This window comes from Jatropha curcas, chromosome 10, assembly GCF_041381405.1.
Source record: "Jatropha curcas cultivar XTBG-Jc1 chromosome 10, XTBG_Jcur_1.0, whole genome shotgun sequence".
In the NCBI taxonomy this organism is placed as follows: Eukaryota; Viridiplantae; Streptophyta; class Magnoliopsida; order Malpighiales; family Euphorbiaceae; genus Jatropha; species Jatropha curcas.
In genome coordinates this window covers 4,834,221-4,841,542 of record NC_143160.1, presented here as the reverse complement: position 1 = coordinate 4,841,542, position 7,322 = coordinate 4,834,221, and the positions used below count along the sequence as shown (strand labels likewise).

General features: G+C 35.6%; 1 long non-coding RNA gene across 2 annotated transcripts; it reads left to right on the top strand.

Annotated features, from left to right (window-relative positions):
* Nucleotides 1–759: 759 nt before the first annotated feature.
* On the top strand, nucleotides 760–6,669 carry LOC119370001 (uncharacterized). 2 transcript variants are annotated; one of them, XR_016318599.1, is made up of 2 exons: nucleotides 760–6,025; nucleotides 6,268–6,669. It is a non-coding gene; the product is annotated as an uncharacterized LOC119370001 (long non-coding RNA). The 2 variants fall into 2 exon arrangements; XR_016318598.1 differs by having other exon boundaries at nucleotides 760–6,178.
* Nucleotides 6,670–7,322: the final 653 nt, after the last annotated feature.

The following is a 7,322-nucleotide window of genomic DNA, read 5'->3' as shown; positions in this document are numbered from 1 at the left end:
ATATGGTAAAATCAAAGTAGGCTTTAGTTTACTTGGGGTGGATGACTCGTGAGGTTCTGATTTTGAGCTCTTTTGTGATATTCAATCTTCTGCGTGAAAAAGACTCATGAGCGTCTGATTTTGAGCTCTTTTGTGATATTCAATCTTCTGCTTGAAAGAGACTCATGAGTGTCTGATTTTGAGCTCTTTTGTGATATTCAATCTTCTGCTTGAAAGAGACTCATGAGCTTCTGATTTTGAGCCCTTTTCTGATATTCAATCCTCTGCTTGAAAAGGGCTAATCTGAGACTCATTTTATATGCTTAAATCAAGGTGGGTGACTCAAGATCTTCTAATTTTGAGCTCTTTTGTGATGTTCAATCTTCTGCTTGAAAAAGGTAACCTTAGCCTCCTTTTATATGCTTAAATCAAGGTCGGCTGCTGTTTACTTTGAGTGGGTGACTCGTGAGTCTCCTATTTTGAGCTATTTTGTGATATTCAATCTTCTGCTTTAAAAGGGATAATCTGAGGCTCCTTTGATATGCTGAAATCAATGTCGGCTTTAGTTTTAAATTCGGTGAATGTTGTTGCTATGTGAACAAAGCATTGCATAATTTTGATTCTTCTTTCTCATGCTGGCAACAGCCCTTATACCAGTATATTTGCTTTTTTTCTTGTGTGTGTGCGTGGCTGTCTGGCAAACTGTGGGTGTGTGACTTGTGAGCTTCTAATTTTGAGCTGTTTTGTGATGTTCAATCTTCTGCTTGAAAAAGGCAAATCTAAGCCTCCTTTTATATGGTAAAATCAAAGTAGGCTTTAGTTTACTTGGGGTGGATGACTCGTGAGGTTCTGATTTTGAGCTCTTTTGTGATATTCAATCTTCTGCGTGAAAAAGACTCATGAGTGTCTGATTTTGAGCTCTTTTGTGATATTCAATCTTCTGCTTGAAAGAGACTCATGAGCTTCTGATTTTGAGCCCTTTTCTGATATTCAATCCTCTGCTTGAAAAGGGCAAATCTGAGACTCGTTTTACATGCTTAAATCAAGGTGGGTGACTCAAGATCTTCTAATTTTGAGCTCTTTTGTGATGTTCAATCTTCTGCTTGAAAAAGGTAACCTGAGCCTCCTTTTATATGCTTAAATCAAGGTCGGCTGCTGTTTACTTTGAGTGGGTGACTCGTGAGCCTCTGATTTTAAGCTATTTTGTGATATTCAATCTTCTGCTTTAAAAGGGATACTGTGAGGCTCCTTTTATATGCTTAAATCAATGTCAGCTTTAGTTTGTTGCTATGTGAACAAAGCTTTGCATAATTTTGATTCTTGTTTCTCATGCTGGCAACAGCCCTTATACCAGTATATTTGCTCTTTTGTGATGTTCAATCTTCTGCTTGAACAAGGGGAATCTGTGTCTCATTTTACATGATTAAATCAAGGTGGGTGACTCGTGGGCTTCTAATTTTGAGCTCCTTTGTGATGTTCAATCTTCTGCATGAAAAAAGGGAATCTGAGCCTCCTTTTATATGCTTTATATGCTTAAATCAAGGTCGGTTTTTGTTTACTTTGATTAGATGACTCGCGAGCTTCTGATTTTTAGCTGGTTTGTGATGTTCAATCTTCTGCTTTAAAAAGGCGAATCTGAGCCTCCTTTTATATTCTTATATGAATGTCGGCTTTATTTTTACATTCGGTGAATGTTTTTGCTATGTGAACAAAGCTTTGCATAATTTTGATTCTTGTGTCTCATGCTGACAACAGCCCTTATACCAATATATTTGCTTTCTTTCTTGTGTGTGAGTGGCTGTCTGGTGAACTTTGGGTGTGTGACCCGTAAGCTTCTAATTTTGAGCTGTTTCGTGATGTTCAATTTTCTGCTTGAAAAAGGCGAATCTGAGCCTCGTTTTATATGCTAAAATCAAGGTCGGCTTTAGTTTACTTTGGGTGGATGACTCGTGAGGTTCTTATTTTGAGCACTTTTGTGATATTCAAACTTCTGCGTGAAAAAGACTCATGAGCTTTGATTTGATATTCAATCTTCTGCTTGAAAAAGACTCATGAAGCTCTGATTTTGAGCTCTTTTGTGATATTCAATCTTCTGCTTGAAAAAGGCAAATATGAGACTCCTTTTACATGCTTAAATCGAGGTGGGTGACTTTTGAGCTTCTAATTTTGAGCTCTTTTGTGATGTTCAAACTTCTGCTTGAAAAAGGGAATCTGGGCCTCCTTTTATATGGTTAAATGAAGGTCGACTGTTGTTTACTTTGAGTGGGTGACTCGTGAGCTTCTGATTTTAAGCTATTTTGTGATTTTCAATCTTCTGCTTTAAAAGGGATAATCTGAGGCTCCTTTTATATGCTTAAATCAATGTCGGCTTTTGTTTTACATTCGGTGAATGTTGTCGGTATGTGAACAAAGCTCGGCATAATTTTGATCCTTGATTCTCATGCTGACATCAGCCTTTATACCAATATATTTGCTTTCTTTCTTGTGTGTGTGAGTGGCTGTATGGTGAACTTTGGGTGTGTGACTCGTGAGCTTCTAATTTTGATCTGTTTTGTGATGTTCAATCTTCTGCTTGAAAAAGGCGATTCTGAGCCTCCTTTTATATGCTAAAATCAAGATTGGCATTAGTTTACTTTGGGTGGATGACTCTTGAGGTTCTGATTTTGAGCTCTTTTGTGATGTTCAATCTTTTGCTTGAAAAAGACTCACGAGGTTTTGACTTTGAGCTCTTTTGTGATATTCAATCTTCTGCTTGAAAAAGACTCACGAGCTTCTGATTTTGAGCTCTTCTGTGATATTCAATCTTCTGCTTTAAAAAGGCAAATCTGAGACTCCTTTTACTTGCTTAAATCAAGGTGGGTGACGTGGAGCTTCTCTTTTTTAGCTCTTTTGTGATGTTCAATCTTCTGCTTGAACAAGGGGAATCTGAGTCTCCTTTTACATGATTAAATCAAGGTGGGTAACTTGTGGGCTTCTAATTTTGAGTTCCTTTGTCATGTTCAATCTGCTGCATGAAAAAAGGGAATCTGAGCCTCCTTTTATATGCTTTATATGCTTAAATCAAGGTCGGTTTTTGTTTACTTTGATTAGATGGCTCGCGAGCTTCTGATTTTTAGCTGGTTTGTGATGTTCAATCTTCTGCTTAAAAAAGGCGAATCTGAGCCTCCTTTTATATTCTTATATGAATGTCGGCTTTATTTTTACATTCGGTGAATGTTGTTGCTATGTGAACAAAGCTTTGCATAATTTTGATTCTTGTTTCTCATGCTGGCAACAGCCCTTATATCAATATATTTGCTTTTTTTCTTGTGTGTGAGTGGCTGTCTGGCGAACTTTGGGTGTGTGACTCGTGAGCTTCTAATTTTGAGCTGTTTTGTGATGTTCAATCTTCTGCTTGAAATGGCGAATCTGAGCCTCCTTTTATATGCTTAAATCAAGGTCGGTTGTTGTTTACTTTGGGTGGGTGACTCATGAGGTTCTGATTTTGAGCTCTTTTGTGATATTCAATCTTCTGCTTGAAAAAGACTCATGAGGTTCTGATTTTGAGCTCTTTTTCTGATTTTTAGCTCTTTTGTGATATTCAATCTTCTGCTTGAAAAGACTCGTGAGCTTCTGATTTTGAGCTTTTTTGTGATATTCAATCTTCTATTTGAAAAAGGCAAATCTGAGACTCCTTTTACATGCATAAATCAAGGTGGGTGACTTGGAGCTTCTCATTTTTAGCGCTTTTGTGATATTCAATCTTCTGCTTGAACAAGGGGAATCTGAGGCTCCTTTTACATGCTTAAATCAAGGTGGGTGACTCGTGGGCTTCTAATTTTAAGGTCCTTTGTGATGTTCAATCTTCTGCATGAAAAAGGGGAATCTGAGCCTCCTTTTATATGCTTAAATCAAGGTCGGCTGTTGTTTACTTTGAGTGGGCGACTCGTGAGCTTCTGATTTTGAGCTATTTTGTGATATTCAGTCTTCTGCTTTAAAAAGGATAATCTGAGGCTCCTTTTATATGCTTAAATCAATGTTGGCTTTTGTTTCACATTCGGTGAATGTTGTCGGTATGTGAACAAAGCTTGGCATAATTTTGATCCTTGTTTCTCATGTTGGCAACCGCCCTTATACCAATGTATTTGCCTTCTTTCTTTTGTGTGTGAGTGGCTGTCTTGCGAACTTTGGGTGTGTGACTCGTGAGCTTCTAATTTTGAGCTGTTTTGTGTTGTTCAATCTTCTGCTTGAAAATGTCGAATCTGACCCTCCTATATGCTAAAATCAAGGTCGTTTTTAGTTTACTTTGGGTGGATAACTCGTGAGGTTCTGATTTTGAGCTCTTTTGTGATATTTTATCTTCTGCTTGAAAAAGACTCATGAGCTTCTGATTTTGAGCTCTCTTGCGATATTCAATCTTCTGCTTGAAAAAGGCAAATCTGTGATTCCTTTTACATGCTTAAATCAAGGTGGGTGACTCGTGAGCTTTTGATTTTTAGGATTGTTGTGATGTTCAATCTTCTGCTTGAAAAAGGGGAATCTGAGCCTCCTTTTATGCGCTTAAATCGAGGTCGGCTGTTGTTTACTTCGAGTGGGTGACTCGTGTGCTTCTGATTTTGAGCTATTTTGTGATATTCAATCTTCTGCTTTAAAAAGGAGAATCTGAGCCTCCTTTTTTTTATGCTTGAATCAATGTCGGTTTTAGTTTTACATTCGGTGAATGTTGTTGGTATGTGAACAAAGCTTGGCATAATTTTGATGCTTGTCTCTCATTTTGGCAACAACCGTTATACCAATATATTTGCTTTCTTTCTTGTGTGTGTGAGTGGCTGTCTGGCGAACTTTGGGTGGGTGATTCATAAGCTCTTGATTTTGAGCTGTTTTATGATGTTCAATCTTCTGCTTGAAAAAGGCAAATCTGAGCCTCCTTTTATATGCTTAAATCAAGGTCGGCTTTACTTTACTTTGGTTGGATGACTCGTGAGCTTCTGATTTTGAGCTGTTTTGTGATGTTCAATCTTCTGCTTGAAAAAAGCGATTTGGTTGGATGACTCGTGAGCTTCTTGTTTTGAGCTGTTTTGTGATGTTCAATCTTCTGCTTTAAAAAGGAGAATCTGAGCCTCCTTTTTTTATGCTTGAATCAATGTCGGTTTTAGTTTTACATTCGGTGAATGTTGTTGGTATGTGAACAAAGCTTGGCATAATTTTGATCCTTGTTCTCATTTTGGCAACAACCGTTACACCAATATATTTGCTTTCTTTCTTGTGTGTGTGAGTGGCTGTGCGGCGAACTTTGCGTGGGTGACTCGTAAGCTCTTGATTTTGAGCTGTTTTATGATGTTCAATCTTCTGCTTGGAAAAGGCAAATCTGAGCCTCCTTTTATATGCTTAAATCAAGGTCGGCTTTACTTTACTTTAGTTGGATGACTCGTGAGCTTCTGATTTTGAGCTGTTTTGTGATGTTCAATCTTTTGCTTGAAAAAAGAAATTTGTTTGGATGACTCGTGAGCTTCTTGTTTTGAGCTGTTTTGTGATGTTCAATCTTCTGCTTGAAAAAAGCGAATCTGAGTCTCCTTTTATATACTTGAATCAAGGTCGGCTTTAGTTTTACATTCGGTGAATGTCATTGGTTTGTGAATAAAGTTTGGCATAATTTTGATCCTTATTTCTCATGTTGGCAACAGCCCTTGTACCAATATATCTGCTTTCTTTCTTGTGTGTGTGAATGGCTGTTTGGCGAACTTTGGGTGAGTGACTCATGAGCTTCTGATTTTGAGATTTTTTGTGATTTTCAATCTTCTGCTTGAAAAGGCGAATCTGCGCTTCCTTTTATATGCTTAAATCAAGGGCAGCTTTAGTTTTACATTTGGTGAATGTTGTTGGTATGTGAACAAAGTTTTGCATAATTTTGATTCTTGTTTTTGATGTTGGCAGCAACCCTTATACTAATATATCTGCTTTCTTTTATTTGCGTGTGAGTGGCTGTCTGGCGAACTTTGGGTGGGTGACTCAGTGAGCTTCAGATTTTGAGCTGTTTTGTGATGTTCAATTTTCTGCTTGAAAAAAGGTGAATCTTAGCCTCCTTTTATTTGGCAATGTTTGCCATTGTGGTAGTTTATGAGCTTAATTATTAGTCAACTGTAGTAATTTTAGATCGTCTTCTTGCATGCAGAGACTTTGATTAGTACAATTAGAAAATGTAACTCAATGAGTTAAGCCAGTAAGATATACTTTTAGTTAAGAATAGGAGTATATATGCTCATTTTTAATTATTAATAATCGTTATAAACTCTCAATTTTTACAAGCAGTAAAGATGGGTACAAAATCTGCTAGATTGAACAAAATGGGCACAAGTTGATTTTGTGGCCCTCGCAAAATCGAGTACCCAAAGTCAAATCTGCATAGAAGACAGACACCCATTTTAGCCAAACTGAACACCTAAAAGTTCCGCTTCTACCGGTGCTTTTACAGTTATAACCTTCCCAGTACACTGTAAGTATCTGTTTTACAGAATAAAGCCTGCCCCACTTTTTTTTATTTGATTTTTTAGTATGATATTAGCTGAAGATGCATTTTTCTCCAATCAAGAGGCATGTCGATCACGATAATGAGACATGATAAATTTTATATTTTATTTTTTAATTATTCTAATTTAATTTAATTATGATTAAAAATATTTTTAGGAAAGAGAAAAATATGTATTTTGTTAATGTTCTTTTTTCTTTATGTTTGTATGATTTAATAGATATCTTTTTTGTATGGTTATAGAGAAAATTCAGAGTTCATTTGAAGATGATATAATGTTTTTTTTTTTAAATCTTTTTTACTGAAATTAATTAACTTATTTATTTCAAATTGTAACTTATAATAATGGATAAATAAAATACTTCGTTAAACTGATTAACCGATCAATATTGGATCCTAAAGTGATTTGTTTTGTAATTTTCATTTATTAACTTGGGTTTATTTTATTTTATTTTATTTTTACATCAAATTTCATTAAATTATGGGCTTCTCAGTTGAAAAAGGGTGGTTTTTGAAATTAAAATTGATAATTTTTGTTTTTTTTTTTTGTTATACGATGAGTTTTGAGGAGAGTTTCATTTTAAATAATAATTTTTTTTTTGTTATTGAATTAATTTGTAACTATTATCACTTTAACAAGAAATATAGGACATTTTGATGATCAAGTATTTTTAATTTTTTTGATATTATTTTCTTTTATATTCTAAATTTGTTTGACTTGAAATAAAATATTGTGTATGATATTGAAAAAAAAAAGAACTATTTTTTCGTTTCAGGTCACTTTTGTGGGTTTTTTAAGAATTTGCGTGCGTATATTTTTTTCGTAATGCACCGGATA